Raw genomic sequence first — 21,529 nt, 5'->3', positions numbered from 1 at the left:
AATGGACAAGGTGTAATAACAACTTCCAAGGACTAGCATGCGTAGACACTTGGACACTGATGTAGAATATAAGGAAATTGAAACACTGGAAGTTATGTCCAGAATTCTGGAAAAAAAAAATAAAAATGGGACAGTGAGAATGAAACAAATGAGCAGACACATGCAGATTCCTAGTCTCCATAGCCAGCTCCATATATCACATGATTCCCACAAGACAAACTTCACCAATTTGCAATGACAGATCTGGATGAAATGCACACTGCAGGTAAGTTAAAATAAAAACAGCAAGTTAAAAGCACTTAGAGTCTTTCTGATATAGCTGACTTTCAAGGTCCTGAGATGTAACAGGATGCATACCTGTGCATTTTGCTTGCTCTGGTTATATTAGGGTTGTATCTTGGAAAACAGGTTAAAAGCAAAGGGTACACATATTGTGGAGGCTGTTTTCAGCTTGGCACTTCATCTGTGAGATTTGAGAGAATCCCATTTGCTTAATGGACTGTTCACACTGAGACTTTGACACTTGGTTCATTGCTATGAGATAAAGAACAAATGCTTTTCTTTTACTTGATAGGGAAAAATTTGGAAAGTCTTTTATTCACTAATACATTGCCAGTTCTGTTTACATTTGAGTCAGCACAGATGTATCTGAATCATGTTATTCTTATTTCTGTACTTTGATCACAAACAAAACAGCTTCTTCATCTCAGGTTGATTGTTTTGAGCTCTTTGAAAAAGCAAGTAGATACTACTTATTAGTTACATTTAATTTAGATACCTCTTCTTTCTTTTCTTCAGATGTCAAATGAGCAGATAAATGTGTTTTAAAGAAAAAACAAAGTTGTAGTGCCAAAAAGCTCTAGTTCAAGCATTGTGTCATAGGTTAAGAAGGAAGTGAGTTTTTTAGGAGGTTGTGGTCAAACCAATCAGTGCTTGGATTTGAATATTGGGACTCTGTTTAGCCACTGAAGGTATGGACTGCCTCTGAGAACACAGGGAGTTAAAAGCAAGAACGCCCAGGAGAACTCTCCCTTGGTCCAGGTCAGTGAAGGAGGTCAGAGCTCCCCTGCCCAGCCGGGACTGGCTGGGACAGGGAAGCCATACGGCCGGGTGAGGTAGGCCAGAGCCTCGGGCAGAGGAGAGGGGTGAAGGCCTTGCAAGATGGAAGGGTGGAGGAGTCCTGAGAAGCATTGGGGCCCCCAGGAATGAGATAGAGAGAGCCAGTGCCTGTGCTGCCTTGGAATGTGATATCATGGACTGGCAGCACAGCCGGCACAAGTGGGGGATGAGGTGCAAGAAGGTGCCCGGCCGCTGTGGGAGTTCTGGGCAGACAGAGGCGAAGATTTTAATCCCTTTCTAGAATAATGGGAACCTTACAAATACTGATCCTCCTAAATCAGAATGAGGAGAGGGTGAAGCAGGAGGAAATGAGCAAGATGAAAGTTGGTGCATGTGAGAGATGTCCGAAGAAGTGGGAGGAGACAATGGAGTGGCCTTGGGCTGGACTCTTTCTTGTATGGCCATGGACAGACCCATGTTTTTCCTGTGACCCAGAGACTGCATTTAGGGGGAGGCAATGCCTTGAAGCCAAAAAGAGTGCAGTGAAGCAGTGGTGAGAACAGAGACAACTGAGGAGGATGTGGGATGCCCTCTGTCTTCAGAGAAGAGGAAGATCTCTGTTCACGAGGCCCCTCAGCCCCAGGGGGTGAAATCTGGGGGGGACTGGTGTCCTGAAGTTGAGAGACTGCTGCTTTTGTTGGAACTGGGCAGGGCATCCTTAAATGGGGAACCCTAAAGGCAGCCCCTGGTCCATGTGCAGTGGTGAGAGCACTGGACATGGGGGGAAGAAGTCACAAGGGCAGTTGTTCTTTGGGCAGTGCCACGAGTGACGTGGAAACACAAGAAGATTCAATTGTGTTTCCAGGGGCAGCCTATGGTGCAAGGAGGGACTCCTCTCTCCCTGATGGACTTGAGAGTTGATTATTTGAGGGGTGATGATGGACTGAAAGTTGATTATCTGAGGGATGTTGACGGGGTGGAAATCTACGATGTCATTTCATGCTGTGGAAGAAATGGGGAAGAGGAAGAAGAGATCCAGGAAGAGGAAGAGGTATCCAGGCAGATACCGCTATTCTAACTATGTCCTAGTCAGGTGTATCAGTAGATGTTTTGGATTCCCTAGCTACAGGTAACTTGGCTGTTATCACTCGTGGCTGTCTGAAAGTAAAACCCGTATTGACCACTCAGGAAAATACTCAAATGTAACCACAGTAGGAAGATCTGGATGAAAGGAAGCATGCAGCGGCTACAGCTGACCTCTGAGTCTCTGACTCACCCGGCCCGCTCCGGCCAGCACCGCCGGCAGCAGTGAGGGGGGAAGGGCACTCTCCCGCTAGGAGACCTCCTAGGGAGAATGTTTAAGGCGGAATGCCTTCAGAAGGGCGAGAAACCCCCAGAGCCGTTGGGAGAGAAGCTGGGCTGCGACCCGCAGGAGAAAAGGCTTGGACCGCGTCGACAGGGAAAAAAGGAGGTGTTTTATTTAAAGTGCGTCGGGCGCGGACAAAAATGCATGCCCGGCAAGGTCTTATAACTAGAACACAGCGACCAATCTAAATTTTTGAGAGGAGGGAATAACGCGTAACAAACAACTCGGATGTCCAGTGTGAATAAATTGGAGGTTGAACCCTGACCTCTGGTCCAATCATTCAATGTCCAAGACAGAAGGTTCTGGATGGAAGGGCATGGACACTGAATAACAGACAGGCAGCCAGGGAGGGATTAGGAGAGATAAAAGTGTAACTGACGGGACAATCAAGAAGAGGGAGAGAGAGAGAGCCCGGGGCAGAACCATAAACAGGAATGGGGGGTACAGGAATAAACCAACTTAAACTAATGTACCCCAACAGAAGCACAGAAGACAAGACAGGCTTTTTTTTCTCTGAGCAAAGGACTCCATATATATTTACTTTTGCAAAAGAGAGTAATACAGTGCAAATTAAAAAAAAACTCTGAAGAGAGCAGTCCTGGATTTTTCATCTGTCTCTTCAATGGCCTTCTGATGTGTAAAATAGATCAACTTTTAAAAAGATCTTATAAATACAGATATCACAGATTTTACCACAGAGGAATTGGGGCTAGAGGACATGCAATATCTTAGGGGCATAAAATCTAAAATTTATTCCCTAAGTGGGATCAGAAATTTTTCTAATCTCCCATTGAGACACAAATAAATGTATTGAGTCGTAGAATAAATACACTGGGAAAGACCTCTAAGATCATCAACCCACCTATTATCCAAACATAACCAAGATGACTACTAAATTAGATCGCTAAACACTACATCAATGGGTCTCTTAAATAGCCCTACAGAAGGTGACTCAACCACTTCTCTGCACAGACTGGTCCAATGCCTAACCACCCTTTGGGTGAAGAAATTTTTCCTTATGTTCAATCTGAACCTCCCCTGATGCAACTTGAAGTTGTTTCCTTTTCTTGTAAAGCTGGGTACTTGAGAGGAAACCAACTCCTCTCCTTTCAGGTAGTTGCAGATAATTAAATGGTCCCTTACCAGTTTCCTTTTCTCCAGGCTAAACAATCCCAGTTTCCTCAGCTGCTCCTCTTGAGATTTGTCCCCCAGGCCCTTTGAAAGCTTTGTGAAATTTCTCAGGATTCACTCCAGCGCCCCAACATTTTTCCTTAAGTGAAAGTCTCAAAACTGGTCACAGGATTCAAGGTGTGGCCTCACTAGTGCCAAGTACAGTGGAAAATCCCTGGTCCTGCTGGCTCCACTATTGCTGGTCCAGGCCAGGATGCCAGTGGCCTTCTTAGCCACCTGGCCACTGCTGGCTCATGTTCAGCTGCTGTCAGCAGCACCCCCAGGTCCTTTTCCTGTGGGCAGCTTTGCAGCCATTCTGCCCCAGCCTGTGGCACTGCCTGGGGTTGTTGTGACCCAACAACACAACCAAATATTTTCTTTTGTCAGACCATTGACCTCAACCTATTCAGCCATCCTATCCAGATCCCTCTGTAGGGCTTTGCTGCCCTGCAGCAGATCATCAGTCCTGCCCAATCCCACAACAATGTGGTGTTGTCTGTGAATTTACTGAGGATGTACTTGATCCAGTCATGCACATCATCAATAACAATATCAAACAGAACTGGCCCCAGTGCTGAGCCCTCGGGAACAACACTGGTCACTGGCCACGAGCTGGATGTAGCTCCATCCACCACCAGTCTCTGGGCCCAGCCATACAGCCACGCTTTTATCCGCTGAACAGTGTGCCATAAGCTGAGAGATTTTCCAGGTGGATGTTGTGGGAAAGTGTCAAAGGCTTTAATGAGTTAAAGGCACACAAAATCCACAGCCTTTTTCTTGTCATTAAGTGTGTCGCCGTGTCATAGAAGGGGATGAGGTTGATCAAGCAGGGCTTGCTTTTCACAAGCCTGGGTGGTCCTGCACTTGCTTGTGATGACACTCGGGATGATCTGCCTTATGACCTTTCTCAGTACAGAGAAAGAGGTCTTCAGTTGCCCAGTCCTTCTGGGCCTTGTTATAGATGTGTCACATCTGCCAGCTTCCAGTCACCTGAAGCCTCCCCAGTTAGCCACAACTGCTTCTGAAAGATGCAAAGTGGTTCAGCAAGCATTTCCACCAACTCCCTCAGTACCCTTAGATGTATCCTACCCAGCCCCATAGACTTGTGTGTGGCAGGTTGCTGACTATTTCCCTTGCCTTCTGGGGGCTTCTTTCTGCTCCCCATTCCTTAGGGGTCTGGGTCCTCACAGAGCAACTGGTCTGAGGCAAAACATCGAGGCAACTAACTGAGGCAAAGAAGCATTAAGTACCTCAACCCCTCAACATTTTCCTCATCTTTTGTTACTCTGCTTCCCGTCACATCCAGTAATGAAGATTCTCCTTAGTCTTCTTTTTATCACTAATGTGCTTATAGGTACATTTATATTGTGTTTTATTACAGTAGCCAGATTAGGTTGTACTCTGGTTTTGGTGTTTCTAATTTCCTCCCTGTTTAAGTTCCTGACATGCTGTAGTCCTCCTGAGTTTCTTTTTTCAAAGGTAAAAAAATGTTCATAGAATTGTAGAACCCTAGAATATCCTAATTTGGAAGGGACCCACAAGGATCCCTTGACTGAGTCCCACTCCTGTTGCTGCACAGGACCGTGCCCTCATCGATCAGAATCACACCATGTGCTTGAGAGCATTGTCCAAAAGTTTCTTGAACTCTGTCAGAATTGTGCTATGACCATTTCCCTGGGAAGCCTGTTCAAGTGTCCAAGAACCCTCTGGGTGAAGAACCTTTTCCTGATATCCAACCTAAACCTCCCCTGACACAGCTTCAGGCCATTTTGTCAGCTCCTGTAACTGGCTGCCAGGAAGCAGATAAGTGCTTTCCTCTATGCTCTCTCCCATGAGGAAGCTGTGCACTGTGATGTCATCTCCCTTCAGGTTGCTCTTCTCCAGGGTAAAGAAGCCAAGTGATGTCAGCCACTCACCCAAAATTTTTCCTCACTAGGCTCTTCACCATATTCAGAGTCCTCCTTTGGACACTTTCTAATAACTGTGTTTTTTCTTTTACTTTGGCACCCAGAAGTGCCCCCAGCACTCCAGGTGCAGCCACCCCAGGGCAGAGCAGAGGAGGACAATCCCCTCCCTTACCTGGCTGGCCATGCTCTGCTTGATGTCCCCCAGGACATGGGTGGCCCTCCTGGCTGCCAGGGCACCGCTGACTCATGTTCAACTTGCCATGGACCAGAACTCCTAGGTTTCTTTTTATATTCCTCACATCCAGCACAGTTCACTGTGAAGTGAAGTTTGTCTAGTGCCCCAAAGGTACATGTTTTAGCACATCGGGACAGCCTTCTCCTGCACCTTTAGGATTTCCTTCTTAAAGAATGTCCAACTTTCATGGACTATTTTGCCCTTCATAACTCCCTCCCAAGGGCATCTCTCAACCAGTCTCCTAAACAGGCCTAAGTTTGCTCTCTGGAAGGCCAAGGTAGCACTTTTGCTGAATCTGCACCTTATATCTCTAAGAATAAAAAAATATAATTTCATAGGTGCTGTGCCTAAAATTACCTCCAACATTCATATCAATCACATGTCCATTCTGTTCACAAATAACATGTCCCAGCTGAATCCCTCAGCAGCTGTGACAGGAAGTTAACTTCCACAGTCCACAAACCTCCTCCCAGCTTTGTTGTATTTCCAGAAAACATCTGCTAAGCTGAAGCCCCCTCTGAAAATAAGGTGGTCCAATGATCATGAGACTTCTCCCAGCTACTTATGGAATATTTTGTATCTGTCCTTCCTTTCTTGTTGCGTGGTCCATAACAGATTCCAGCTAGGATATCTGCTCTGTAAGCCTTCTCCCCAACTCTATGACCCATAAGAACTTAAACCTATTCTCACCTTCATTAAGTTCTAGACTGCTCTGGACTCCCTAGTACACAGGCTTACCCCACTTCCTCCCTTGCTTATCCCTTCTGAAGGTTTCAAAGCCTTCTGTTGCAGCATTCCAGTTGCCTGAATCATCCCACCATGATTCTGTGATGTTGACTATGTCATAGTATTCCTGCTTCACAGAGGCTTACAGCTCCTCCATTTCTTGCCCATATTGCATGCATTGGTATAGAAGCAGTGCATTTGAGATACTGATCCTGCCACTTTTGCAGGGAGAGAAACTCTACTGCTCATGTCACCATTCCCAGGCACATCTGGTTTCTAAGGCATCAACAGCCCACACATCTCTGCTGTTGCATGGTCTCAATATCCTACATCTATTGAGATGGCTGCAAAGCAACCTTGGTAGCATACCACCCCTCAGTGTCATGCTGTCCCCAGGCTTATCTCTAGCAAGCCTGATTTTATCCCTTTCTCCTTCAAATCTAGTCTAAAATTCTCTCAATGAGTCTTAAATCCTGTGCAAGTTCCTTTTCCTCCCTTGTTACAAGTGTACCCCATGTCAGCAGGTCATGTATATCCCATGTTAGCAGGTCATGTAAACCAACACACAGTTTTGTCAGTGACACTAGGAACAGAGTCAGGTATTGATCTGCTGGCTCTTCTTCCTTCTTTTTGCATCATTCCATACTCTGTGCAAAGCCTATTCACAACTAGCCACAACCAGCACTAGAGACTTTATCATAAAGTCAGGCTCTGACCCCAATTGCTGGGTGTAGCGACGGTGATTGGCCTCTTCAAATAAGTGGATGCCCAGGCTAGCTCGGCCAGCACCGCCGGCAGCAAATGGGGCACTCCCCCTCAGGACCAGCCGCTTCCCGGGGAGAGCGCCTAAGGCTCTCGCCTTAGGGCAGAGGATCCAAGGATAGCTGGTGGTGGAGCTTTGCTGCAACCCGCCAGAGAAGAAAGAGCAGAGTCCAGACAGCGTGCGAACTGGGGAGGGTTTATTAGGAAGGGGTGACGTCTGTCCAGACTCCGAAAAACCCGGAGCCTGCGTCACAGTTAAATATGAGTTCAGACAACCAATAGGGATAGAGAACATGGGAGGAGAAACTTGAATGACACTTGCGGGGAACCAACCAGGGGGTGAACAGGGAGGGGCCCTGGCCCTTGAACCAATCACACGATGGCCTGCCTAGGAGTTTCTGGAAGGGAAGGTGTGGCCACTGCTGATGGACAAGGGTCCAGGGTGGAGATAACTTGGATACATTTAACCAAAGGGTGGAACCAGGGGAGGGGAGCAGGGCGATTGACGGGGCAATCAACAATGCTGGAGAGGGAGAGGGAGGAAACCTGAGCAGAACCTGATCACATATTACCGAACCATAAGAATTAACAAATGCAATAAAATTTTTGAAAAATTAACACAACACTACAGCTGGGTACTCCAAGCCCAGTCTGACAGATCAGCTTCCTCATGCTTCAGCCTTCTCAATAGTGCAGACACCCATGGATTTGTTACACTGAGGCAACACTGTCTTCATTAATTTTTTTCTTGCTAATTTAGATATCCATATGTGCCATCACAGGCCTCATTGTCACACCATCCCAGGCCACTCTCTGACTTTCTGCATTACTAAGGTGAAATAGTGGTTGCTGGATGCATTTTTAGCTTTTTTCAAGTTTGTCACTTGTTGCAGAAATGTAAAGCTGTTAATATTCAGCTGTATCCTCCCTTTGTCATACCTAACCACTGAGAAAAGGCAGTTGTAGTCCAGAACTTTGGTACTCCCTTGCTCATGACAGTTGTCTGTACCTTGCTTTGTTTTCCCTGCATATATTAAAATCAGATAATGTTGGAACTGGGCAGATGCCATCAAAATACCACTTCTCTAAGCAGGACTTTTGCATAGGCTTGTCTTAGGGTCGGACATCTACAGCCTATTAAAAACTCTTGTTGTGCCCATCTATAAATACCTCACGTTGCTAGCTTCTCATCCTCTGAGATTATTTCAGCATCCCTGTAGTCATGCAAATTATTCAGTATTTAGAAGGGTGGTGAACTGGCAATTGGCACTTACCCATAGAGGGTTAGCTCAGAGTCAGTTTGCCATAGCAGAAAGAGGCGAGATGGGATCGGATTCAAGTTACAGAGATTCAATCAAGATTGAGTGCTGTACTTATGACACAAGGTAATGTGTAAGGGCAAACCTGCAGAGTAATTAAAACATAAATCCATCTAAGAAGGGTCTCTAGAGCTAGACAGATTGCCAGTTTGAAATAACAAAGTATCAGAAAGATCAAGCACCAGTTGGCACAGTGCATGCATGCCCTGCAAGCACCTTTTCAACTCTCTGAATTCTTATTCTTTAAAAGTTTGAAAAATATCTACACTTTTTCTGTCAAAATGTTTGGTTTATCCCTATTGATCCTCCAAAGAAGCAGAACGTTAGCTTTCAGTCTCCATCAGTATTATGAGATTAGCTCACTTAGTTAGAACATGGCGTTAGTACTGCAAAGATCTCCAGGAGCCATTCACTTTGGAGTTGGACTTAAATGATCCTTGTGGGTCCCTTCCGACTCAGAATACTCTGTGCTTCTGTAAGTTATATTTGAAGCGTTGCTGCATGCTTCGTTAGGGACCAGCTTCCTAGGTCCTAAGGAATCTGGCATTATTCTCCATCATTTGTTCTTTCTCTCTAGACTGAGATACTACAGCTTTAGAAATCCAACAGATAGGACTGCTCCCTGTGGTCATGAAAGACACGAGAAGAGTTTTGCTTTCCTGATAACTTCCTTTCTTTGACAGTTTGCTCTTGTAATCTGATCTGCTTAGGAAGTTTCATGGCAATGTTTAAACATAGCTCTTACTGACAGCTATTTGAAGATCATTTATACAAATGGATCATAATGCACTTGTCAACATACAACCACAAGGGAAGAAGGGAAACTTAATTTTCAAATATTTGGCTGTGGGATCTGTTCATGCCAAGAATAAGATTAAGCCTCAGACACACGAGATACCTCTATTTTCTGATATATTACATAGGGAAATAGACAACCACAAGTCACTGAAGTGAAAAAAAATCCCAGCATGCAGTCATATTTTTCATCTCTAATCACAAACGTATTCAAATTTGTTTCTCCTATTTATCTAATTCTAAACTGAAAGAAATTTGGACGAGACTTCAGGGTTTGTTCAACAGCAGTCCATTTGCTTCTGTGATTATACATGTGTTTACATTAGAATTAGTAGCAATATATGAGCTGCAAACCAATATCATAAAAATTCTTACATTAACGAAATATGCAAGTGGCATAATGCCGAAAAAATTTTGCTTGATGATGTGAGATCTTTACGTCCTATATGGCTGCAAATAGTGGGAATATCATGCCTAAAAGTATAAATATATTGGGTCTCAGAAAACTGTGCTAAATAAAGAGATCTGCTTTAGAGAACTCTTAGGCTGACAGGATGAGAGAAAACAACAATTTTTTTCTTCTGAGGAAATTTGAAAGAAATTATACTGTGTGAAAAATCCATGCTCAGCATATACAGAGCCTAGAGTTACAAATTTATCAATCACATACTTGCACTGGTTAATAAGAGTTCCTGAGACAAACTTGCTAATATATAAATGTATAAGTGTAGCTTGACTTATTTTCTATTATATTTTGAAAGTAAAGGAAGATTTCAGCCAATGTGAACAATTTATAATCTCATCTCATCTCATCCATGTGACTATGAAAATCAACTTTTAATTTCCATTTTTCCATGTTGTATAGTATTTGCCCATGTAAATAGTACTAGTGAATGTACTTAAACAGCCGTTCATTATTCATTTCACGTATATTCCTCTATTCGAGGAACACAAATATAATTCATTTCTGTAATACCATTATTAGCATCAATATGGAGTGTACATTTTAAACCTGGGCTAATCATCATTGTTATGCCTTGCAGTAGCTGTTTTCAAGGGAAAAATTTAATCTGTTGATTTTAGAAATTGTTCTTCACACTGAGTAGATAAGCAAGCATTAAAATTCAATACTCAATACAGCACAGTGAAATCCTTATCCTATTCCTGAATGGCCCAGTCAGATGTCGCCAGTATGTTAAAGACAAGATTCCTCTTTTGTTCCAGTGGAACAAAAGAGTTCAAAACAGGACATAGAGAAGTTGTGAAGGCCCCCAAGAAATGATCAGAGAAAAAAAAAGGTTACTCCTTTTAAATAAATCAAATCTATAACTTAGCAAAATTGCAAAATATTTTTTATCATAAAATGTTGCAAGAAAAATTTTGAAAGTCTTGTTCCTTGTGTGAGGAGTTCAAATCTGGTTAAATAAATGTTCCATTGCTTAGATGATTTCCTCTTCAGCAACTTGAAAAATGTTAGCAGAAACAGTCTTTGGTGGGACAACCCTGTAAGATACCAAAGACATTTACATTTCACCAGCATTAGGTCTTAGAATCAAAACCTCGTAGGAAAAGTATAAATTTATTATTAATAAAATATATTTCCTGATATTTTAAGAGAAAAAAATCACCTCAGTATTTTCACATACTTATAATCCTTTTGCATGACTACTAGGGTTGTGTTTGGGGATGTTCTTGGAGATATCCAAATAAAGAAAAGTTAATCTGGAGTTTATGCTGTGTGCTGGTTAAATTCCCTTGCATTCCATTCTTATAGGGCCTTACTGTGATGTTACAGGAAGTAAATATTTGGAAAGTATTCAAATGGAATAGCAGTAAAACTTCTGCTTTGAGACAAATATACTTCCAACACTATTGCTTGGCAGTGCACTGTTAAAAGCTAGAAAAATCTGCCTGGGGGGAAAATTAAGATACTAATGAGATATTGAGGAAAAATATTTTTTTTCTTTAATCCTGTAAATGTGCATGCTTTAAAAAATCCCGTAAAATTCAAGTTCTCTGAGCTGCAGACTTCAGATAACTTCAGGTTTGTTTCCCATTGTTTAGGCATTGATCCATCTATAGCTATGACAACAAAACTCAGATGACCTTAATGTAAATGAGAGAATGTCATTGACATATGACCAGACATAGCAAATGCATGGGAAAACAGCCTAAAATGTCAGTGAGATGCAAAGGTAAGTTCTGCAGTGCACAGTGGATATTATCCCCTTGTTGTTCAAAACCATACCAGTTCTTTGCAATATTAAATTCCAATTAATCTTATTTACAATCTATAATTTGTATTTAAGCTACAAAGTCAATGGGATTTATATATCCATCTTTATTGTGATTCTCTTGCTGTTTTGAGTCACGTGTTTCCTCAGAGAAGCAACAGCTGTAAATACAGCATATCTCCTAATCTGTATGTTCAGGCTGGCTAATGTTTTCTTCTTATTTTATCATACACACACCAACACAGCCAAGGCTGACTGTTTCAGCTACAACAGAAATTTGTCATGGCTTTGCTGTATTAACTTGTAGGTTTTTCTTTCTTGGTTCCAGGTATAAAGAACTGTGACAGGATTTTTTTTTGCTTTATTATTTTTGAGCAGCACTGAACCATACAAGACATTTACTTTGATTAACTTAAAGATTATAATTTATAGTAAAATCAAATACATTCTTACATTCATTTTAGTGCAGAAAGAGCACTATTATACCACATACTGATGCTTACAGAGTCTGAAAGAAAATTCTGCCATATTTCCTTGCCTTGTAACTAGTTTGGCACGAAAGACTTTTTCAGCATATCCAAACAGAGCATGTTTTCTAAACTTATTCTAAAACTCAGTCTTTCAGATACAGCCAAGATGTCACCTATAATTCATTCAGTGTGCATGCAGTCCAAGGATTTAAAAGATATTAATAAAGTTTATTTAACTTATATTATTATATGTTTATTTGTAATTTACTAACTGAAAAAAATGAAAATTATTTATGTCTGAGAAATCTGCAGTGATATCTACCAATCTGCTTATCATCTCTCTCAACATTCTAAATAGTTTCAGGTTCACTTTTCTCAGATACATGTTATGCCACTTGCAAAAGGCAGTCTAATAAAGTGAAAATAATGTATGAAATTTTAGAATTTAAAAATGTTTATATTTATTTAAAATTCTTTGATATTTAGCTTTTCAAGTACACAAAACTCAAACCACGAGAAATCTTGAATATTGAAATTCAAACCTGTTCCTGGTCCAGGATGAAACTTTGTCCCACCTGGCTGCACACCAGTGAATTTTGATGCAGGAAAGACAACATTCTTGTAGGAATTTTATTGAAGGAGTTACATCTCTTTGAGTATATTTAAGAACTCCGAATGCCAAAATGAATCCTAAGAAAGTTGGATTAGTGAATGGAGGACAGGTTAGGAAGTCCAAGGTACGTGATGAATATACGATTTTCCATGGCTCTGGAATTTCTTACATAGTCTTTACGTCTGGACATATGCCATCTACTTGCACACATGTAGAATATATTTTTTGGCAGTGAACATTTATCTTGCCTTTTGTCTTTCATCTGTTTTTCATAAGCAAGTTATGTGACTCTCCTCTAGCTGTGAATATATCAAATGCCACATTTTTTGTACACTTTTAGTATTCACACTAATGGCAAGCATCTGTGACATTTCTACTAAATTAATCTGTTATAATAATACAATTGATAGGAAACCATTGCACAGACTAAGATATTGTTGAATTCATCTTTTAATATATGCTGTTCAAAGTATTATGTAATTTTTATACATACATCAGTACTCTGGAGAATGAAGAAGGAAGATAGAGACACAACGTAATTGTCAATATTGCATCCCTGAGAATCTGTACTGAAGCTTTTTAAACTGTAGAATTACTATCTTATTTTGTCATGTCAATTACAATTGTCATGAATTAACCCTGTGGAATTCAAGATAAGTGTATGGCCATGTGTCTCTGTGACATATGTACTAGATCTGGCAGAACCCACTGAGTAAAAAATGAGACAATTTAGAAATATTCATGAATTTTATTATACATATTTAGTAAAGTGTGTGTATACATATTTAGTAAAGTGTGTGATGCTCACTAAAGACATTAAAGATTATGTCAAGAATGTGTTGAGACTGAAAGGTTTGAAGTCTGAATTAAGGCACCTAAAGATACATTGTATGAGCTACCTGTTCTGGATCTGAACCTATTCAGTATTTTATGAATGGCATGTGTGTACTAGAATGGTAAAGAGATATTTACTTATCTTCTGTGGTGGATTGAATGTAGCTGGACACCAGGAGCCCAAGAGCAGCTCTACCACCCCCCACTTGACCTGTACACAGGCAGAAAAATACAATTAAAGGATTGAGATAAGGGCAAGAACAGATCATTTGGCAATTAGGGTCACAGACAAAACAGACCAGAGAAATTAATTTAATTTATTGTCAATCAAATCATAATAGGTTAATGAGATGTGAAAGCAAACCTTAATATACCTGCCCCCCACCCCATCCTTCTTCATGAGCTAAACATCATTTGTGAATTCTCTACCTCCTACCCCTGAGTAGCACAGGGGGATGGTGAATGGAACTTACAGTCAGTTCATCACCATTGTCTCATTGTTTCTTTCTTCTCTTTCCCCTGTTCAAGTATGAGATCTCTCCCAGGGAAGACAGTCCTCCACAAACTTCTCCAGCATGAGTCATTCTCACAGGCTTTGATTTCTTTCCAACTCCATCCCATGGAATGCAGTCCTTCCAGAACAGCCTGTTCCAGTGCAGGTCCCCCATAGGGTCACAAGTCCTGCCAGGAAACTCACTCCATTGTGCACCCCTCTCTTCATAGGGCCACAGCACCTGGCCTGCTCCATCATGAGCTTCTGCATGGGGTCATGGCATCCTTCAGATCTGCTGTAGCAGTGTAGGAGAGTGCCCCCTAATGACAGAGTGGCAAAGCTAGCCTTTTTCCCCCAAAAAAAGGAAAGAAGCCCAGAAGTTTCTCTCAACGATCAGGTGAAAAGCCACCTCATAGGACCCAAGAGGCTTCACTAAAACCTTGGGGTCACCTAATTGGATAGAAGCCAAAAAGTCCCGCCTGGCCCATCAAGTAGAAAAGAAGAAAACAAAAGAACCATGAGGCTTTTGTGAAGGTGTTTCTACCAGGGGCAGACCTCTGTACCTGGCTCAGACTTTCTGTTTGTTATTTTGACTTTTATTAAACCTTTTTGTTTCTAACACTGCAGCAGAAGCCATCCTCCTCATTATTTGCCTCCAAAGGTAATAGCTAAGCTATTCTTGGGTGTATTAAGTTCCCTTTTGAAGGTTCATAAACCCTGGCCCAACAAAAAAGAACTTAATAATCTGCTCCTGTGTGGACCTCCACAGGCTGCAGGGGGACAACCTTCCTCACCATGGTCTTCACTACATGTTTCAGGGGAAGCTATACTTTGGTACCTGGAACACTTCTTCCCTCTTCTTCATGGATTTTGGCATCTGCAGAGCTATCTTACACCTTCTCACTCATCTTTTCTCTGGCCACAGTTGTTCCTGCACAATAACTTTTTCCTGCTTCTTAAATATATTATCCCAGAGGCTGATGATGTATATGGTCTCAGCCACCAATGAGACTGTCTTGGATCGATCTGGCACTCACTCTATCAGACGTGGGGGAAGCTTCTATCAGCTTTGCACAGAAGCCACCCCTATAGCCCTACTACAAATTCAAGATAACTGTACAGATATAGTGGAGAATAGAATTTAAAGATAAAGTGAACCTAAAGAATTTATTGGTGTTCCTGAGAACCTGTCTGGAAAAGTAAAATCCAATGCATCAAGCTATTCATAATTAATTCATGAAGAGTAACTGCATGATTTGCAGAAGGCTTCATGATTCATTAAGTTAGCTACCTGGCACATACTTAGGCAGGACTGGCAATAACTGCTTAGAAAATACGGAGAAAACTATTTCCAATGAGTTGATAATGAGTAAGCTATGTTATGTATGAGTAACTCCTGTTAAAGGGGTTCAGCAAAAGCATATATTGCTGGGATGCTTTAGCAAGAATATAGGTTGTTATGTAAAGCATCACCTCCAGTGTACTCAGCAAAGCCTCTGCTGACACTTTGCTACTCAGTGCTTGAAAGGTGTTGAGAACTACATGACATGACTGCAGGATAAGCAGGTAAACATATACCTATATGTGCCATATGGGCTATATAAAGCATGCCAGAAAACATAAGTCTAGTTTCAAGTAAAGCAATGAAGCATCCTATATCTGTAGAAACGGTATATTACTAGTGTAAGTCGTTCTGGGATGTCACAAACTCTCTGGTACTAAGAATTTTTTAAAACAGGTTGGACAAATGACTGTTTGAGAAATTACACAGATCAGGTGTTGTTCAGAGAGGTTAGGCAGGTGAAGTTATTATCTTCCTGAGGTCCTTTTCCATACTCAGTTCTTTCAGTTCTATCAGTACCTTCAGGATGTACCTTGAGAGCACAAGCAGATCTTGTGAGTGTGAGAAGAAGGAAAATCTCAAAAGTCTGGAGTTAGCTGGAATTAAATGTTTATAATACAATTCCTCTGTCACTGTCTATGCTTGTTTGTAAATTGCATAAACATCCACTTTAAAATATTATATAAGGGTAGCAGGAATAAAAAAATCTGCTTATATAACATTCTATAGTGTTAGAACAAAACCAAAAATACTAAACAAACAAAAACCAAAACCAAACAAAAAATAACCACCCCACAACTAAAAAATCAGTGGTAATCAAATACTCCTCACATATGTGTGTGGATGTTTCATGCCTTTTGTAAAAGTTTGTTTCGCAGTTCAGATCAGCTACAGGCAACTTGGGTCATTTCATTGAGGGCTTTTCACACATTTAATAAAGAAGCAAAATTAAATGCTCAAGTGTCATTTAAAATAAACATCCTAAATTTTGAAAAATCAAAATTTATTCAGAGGCAACTTGTGAAAGACTAGAAACCCTTGAGACTGAATTTTGTCTACAAATGAGAAGTCCTTTTTCCCAAACTCCATTTGAAAGCACAGAGCTCATCACAAAACACACGCTTTTGATTATAATAATGAGAAATAGCTGTGAGGCAAATCTTGAAATCTCTTCTGCAGTCAATACAGCATCTGATTGAGTATAATTGGTAAAGGATTCAAGATAATTGCAAGGTACGAAGGAGTAGCAGAATCAACTACCACATTTACATTTTCAGAAAGAACTTAGTATAAACCTGGATATCACAGAAGTTTAAAGACGGTTTAAAATTATAATTCTGATAGAATTCTCATTGTATATTCTGGAAATGTAAGCCAAGCACCAATCAGAATTTCATTTCAGCCAGCACTTTGTTCAGATTATCAGATCAAGCTGAAGTTGTATTGAATTTCAATGTTCTTGACAGTTGCATTAATGCAATTATTAGAAGGTGTTATTAAAAAACCAGTCTATTTCATTTCAGGGTGTTATAAAATCATTGACAGCAATTGCAAGAGTTGTTAAGTTTATGACTCTGATCAGCCATTTCAAAGTAGATCAAAGATTAATAGTAAAACTCATGAAAAGTCTGGATTCAGACATGAAAATGGTAACTAGGCAATGGTAATGATTAGCATTGACATAGGGCAGCAGGTCTATCAGCTGTGATGAGGCAGTAGTTTTTATGAACACTGTTATTACTCAAATAGTTTGCTTGGGAAGCTGGAGGAATCAGTGGACATTTTCAAAGCCTTGTAAAGATAGCCTTCTTGCAGAAAAATCGTATAATCTAATCTACACTTTCAGTTCCTATCTGGAACTCTCATGTTTCCACAAAATATGCAGAGTAAATACAAGAGGAACGCATATGCTTATAGCTCAGTATGTACTACCCTGTAAATGTACTTTCTTGTTTAAATTAAACAGCTCAATGATTCAGAAAGCATTTCAGCAGACTTAGTGTACGTTAGCCAGTGAGGTTCACACCTAACAAGGAAGGGCATAAATTGTCTCATTTTTTTCAAGGATGGCACTATTTCCAGTCCTCTTGGCACAGGGGAAAAATATATATTTCCTTTTAGAATCTTACAAAAATAAAAAACAGTATATTGTCTCATAACAAAGATGGTAATAGCCTTTGCCATTATTTAAAATAGATGAACACATTACAATGAACTATAATGAACAGATTCACCATTGTCTTCTAACTTCTTTCTGATGGACAGGCTAAAATCCAAGCAATAGAAAAACAAACCAACATTTTTCTCTCGCTTTGCCCAGTGAGCCCTGGAGGGTTTTACCTCAGTAATATCTGCACATGTACCCAGGCAGGCTTGCACACCCTCTCCCACACATGCATCAAATTCACAGCCAAATTCTGTTTCCTGAGACAAGCACTCGTAAATCACAATTAGATCCATCTGTTTAAGGACAATTTGGCTCACAAGACTGAAAATACTTCAGCATACTGTTTACACTGAATGGAACTAGCAGGGCTCATTGACAGAGCTTTAAACTAGATGTGATAGGACTGAGAGACTCATCACACTGGCAAGCTGTGGGATGACAGGCCAAGGTTAGAGGGACAGGGTGCTAGCAAGGGCCTACTGACAGTGGCTCTGAACTGTGCTAGCCATACTGGGCCACGCTTCCAGTCTTACAGAGATGAACTAGGGACTTCTGAGGTAACAGAAACCAGTAGCAGGGAAACAGGGAAAAAACAGGTAGTTGGTTAAAAAAACAGGAAAGTATATCAAAGGATTTAAAGGGTGTTCTTCCAGGAAAGCAACATGTCTATCAGCCCACCTGAAGTGCAAAAATACACACAGCATGGGCAACAAACAGGAGGAGATGGAAACCACTCTGCTAGTAGAAAGTTATGACCTTGTTGCCCATACTGAAACTTGGTTAGAGAAACTGTCAATGATGGCTATCGACGGCTGCAGGGTATTCAGAAGAAACTGGGGAAGAAGAAGAACATAGGGAGAGTCTGGCCTCTACGACAAGAGGTGGATCAAGTGTGAAGAGCTGTATCTGCAGAAGAATCATGGGCAGGTCAAAAGTCTGTGGGTAAGAATCAGAGACAAAAGCAACAAAAGGATCCCTGTGGGTGATGTCTACTGCATATGAAGGGGACTGTATTCACAAAGACTTCTTGTTCCAGCTACTGGGTGTATCACATTCACAGGTTCTTGTCAACTCTGATACCTGCTGAAAAAAATAGCACAACAAGCTGCAGGCAATCCAGAGGACTCAGGAAATCCATGAGGATAATTTCATGAGTCAGGGCATAGACAGCAGCCGTACCAGAGGGGATACAATACTGATCTGATATAGGCAAGCTAATCTTGAACATCAAAACTGGGGGGAGCCTGGGCAGCAGTGATCATGCATTGGGATGCAGTGATCATACACTGGTGGAGTTTGCCATCCTGCGAGATACAAGTCAGGTAAGGAAAAAAGTTTTGCCCCTGAATTTCAGGAAAGCAAACTTCCAGCTCTTCAGTGAGATAGTCAACAGGATTCACTTGGAGAGTTCCCTCAGTGACAAGGAAGTAGAACAGAGATGGCAGATTTGTAGGGAAATGTTCTACTGGGCTTAAAACGTGGCAATCCCCAGGAGTAAGAACTCAGGGAAAAAAGGTAAGAGGCCAATATGGCTTACTAGGAAACTGCTGGTTCAACTAAAGGATAAGAAGCAAATGCACACATAATGGAAACAAGTACAGATAACCTGAAATAAATATAGAGACGAAGTGCAGTTTTGTAGGGTCATGGGGAGGAAGTCCAAGATGAAGCTGCAACAGAACCAGGCGAGGGACTCGAAGATGGGTTTTTACAGGCATGTTAACGAGGAAAGAAAGGTCAAAGAAGGTGACGCCCTCTGACAAACAAGGGTGAAAAACTGGAAGTAGCAGATGAGGAGAAAGTGGAGTATGCAACAAATTTTTGCCTCAGCGTTCAATGGCAACCACTGTTTTCTCACCTTCTCAATTGGATGAATGGCAGGATGGGAAGTGGGGGAGCAGTGTCCTTTTCACTCTCCATGATATTTGAAAAGTCCTGGCCGTCAGGTGAAATTTCAGGTGACTGAAAATATGGAAAATTTGTGCCTGTCTTTAAAAAAGGCAGAACTACTGGAAACAGATTCTCTTAGAAGCTATGGTAAGGCATCTGGAAGACATCTAGCATGGCTTCATCAAGAAGTCCTGCTTCACCAATCAAGTGGCCTGCTATGATGGAGTGACTGCAATAGTGGGAAAGGGAGGGGCTGCAGATGTCATTTATCTGGATTTCAGTACAGCCTTTGACACAGTATGCCACAACATCCTTCTCTCTAAAATTACAGAGAGAGGGATTTGATGAGTAGAGTGCTAGATAAATAAGAATGGATGGTGACGTCCAGAGGATAGTGGTCAATGGCTCAGAGTCACCACAGATGTCAAGGAAAAGTGCTAAAAAATGAAAGAGAGTAGGTTTAGATTAGATGTTAGGAAGAAACTTTTCCATGTGAGAGTGGTGAGGCCAGGGAAGAGTTTGCCCAGAGACATTGTGAATGCCCCTCCCCTGGAAGTCATCCCTGTCCATAGTAAGGCAGTTGGAACTAAATGATCCTTATGGTCCGTCCCAACCCAAAGCCTTCTATGATCCTATGATTTGTTTCCAATTTTCAGGTTTACCTATATGTACTTTGAGTATCCCAGGAAATCCCAGGAAACTGCTGTAAATAAAGCTGAAAAAGAAGTTACATTTCATATAATTATTTCCAGCTCTTCATTACTTAGGAAACTAAGTAAGAATATTAATCTCTTCCCGTCCTGAATAAGCACTTATTTTGAGTCAGAGTTTCTAGTTTTTGTGCAGAGGAAATAAAACATTGGATCTAGTGGCTAAAATAGCCATAAGACATAATTTTCTTCAACATCCCAGTCCATGTTATATGGATCTTAGCGACTTCTCTGGAAAGACACTGATTTTCTTTAGATCATTACATGATCATGCAGACATAGGCACAGACTGCTTTTAAAAGTACCCTGATGGTAATTCCCAGAAAGGGCAAAAGCATTTAACATGCCAAAAAAAACCTAAATATAGTTACAGTTTCTGTACACTTTCGCATCCAAAAGTCATGGTGACTTCCTTCAAAATTCTGTGAAGAAAAAAGAATCAAAGAATCTCATTATCTTTTGAATAGACTATTTTGAATTCTCCAGTTTCCCAGTGAGATATGAAGTAACATTGTACTACACACTCCACAAATCACTCTCATACCAGATCTACTCTCTTGACAATCTCACTGTTTGATGGTGTGCTGTTCTTAGACATGGATACAAATACTCACAAGGGTTTAATTTATTGAGAAAAAGCCAGATGAATTATCTTGTATTGTAGAGCTGAGCCATGGAAGAGTCACTAAGACCTATGGAAAGAGACATTGGATTTGTCTTTTAATCAAGACACATTTATTTTTCTGACAGCGCAGTAGCCTGAACTGTCAGTCACATCACCATGAGTCCACTATTTTCGCACACATATATGAAATAGCAAAACACATTTTGATTTGAAACACATCTGATTCAAACAGCCAACATGGCTTCATGAAGAGCAAGCCCTCACTGACCAACCCAGTGGCCTTCTATGACAGGGTGACTGCGTCAGTGGACAAGGGAAGGGTTACAGATGTCATTTATCTGGACATTTGTAAAGCATTTGACACAGACCCCCATAACATCCCCCTCTAAAATTGGAGAGAGGTGGATTCAATGTGTGGGCTGTTAGATGGGTAAGAAATTGTTTGGACAGTGGCATCCAGATTGTAGTGGTCAATGGCTCAGAATCCCAAGGGACATCAGGGACAAGTGGTGTCCCTCAAGGGTGCACACTGGGACCAGTGTTATTTAATACCTTCATTAATGATATGGACAGAGAGATCAAGTGCACTGGCAGCAAATTTGCAGATGACACCAAGATGAGTGTTGCAGTTGACATGCCTGAAGTATGGGATGGCATCCAGAGGGACCTGGGCATGCTTGATTAGTCGGTCCATGGAAATCTCATGAGGTTTAATAAGATCAAGTGCAAGGTGCCACACCTGTTGGGACAACCCCTGGTGCCAACACAAGCTGAACAGACCAGAGCAGCCCTGCTGAGAAGGGCTGAGGTAC

General features: G+C 41.3%; 1 long non-coding RNA gene across 1 annotated transcript; it reads left to right on the top strand.

Moving 5' to 3' along the window:
* The first annotated feature begins 6,607 nt into the window (after positions 1-6,607).
* LOC135290903 (uncharacterized) lies at positions 6,608-12,249 on the top strand. Its single transcript, XR_010353735.1, has 3 exons — positions 6,608-7,635; positions 11,404-11,534; positions 12,191-12,249. It is a non-coding gene; the product is annotated as an uncharacterized LOC135290903 (long non-coding RNA).
* The last annotated feature ends 9,280 nt before the right edge of the window (positions 12,250-21,529 follow it).

Source organism: Passer domesticus, chromosome Z, assembly GCF_036417665.1.
Source record: "Passer domesticus isolate bPasDom1 chromosome Z, bPasDom1.hap1, whole genome shotgun sequence".
Lineage (NCBI taxonomy): Eukaryota > Metazoa > Chordata > Aves > Passeriformes > Passeridae > Passer > Passer domesticus.
This window is presented reverse-complemented; position numbering and strand designations above follow the sequence as displayed.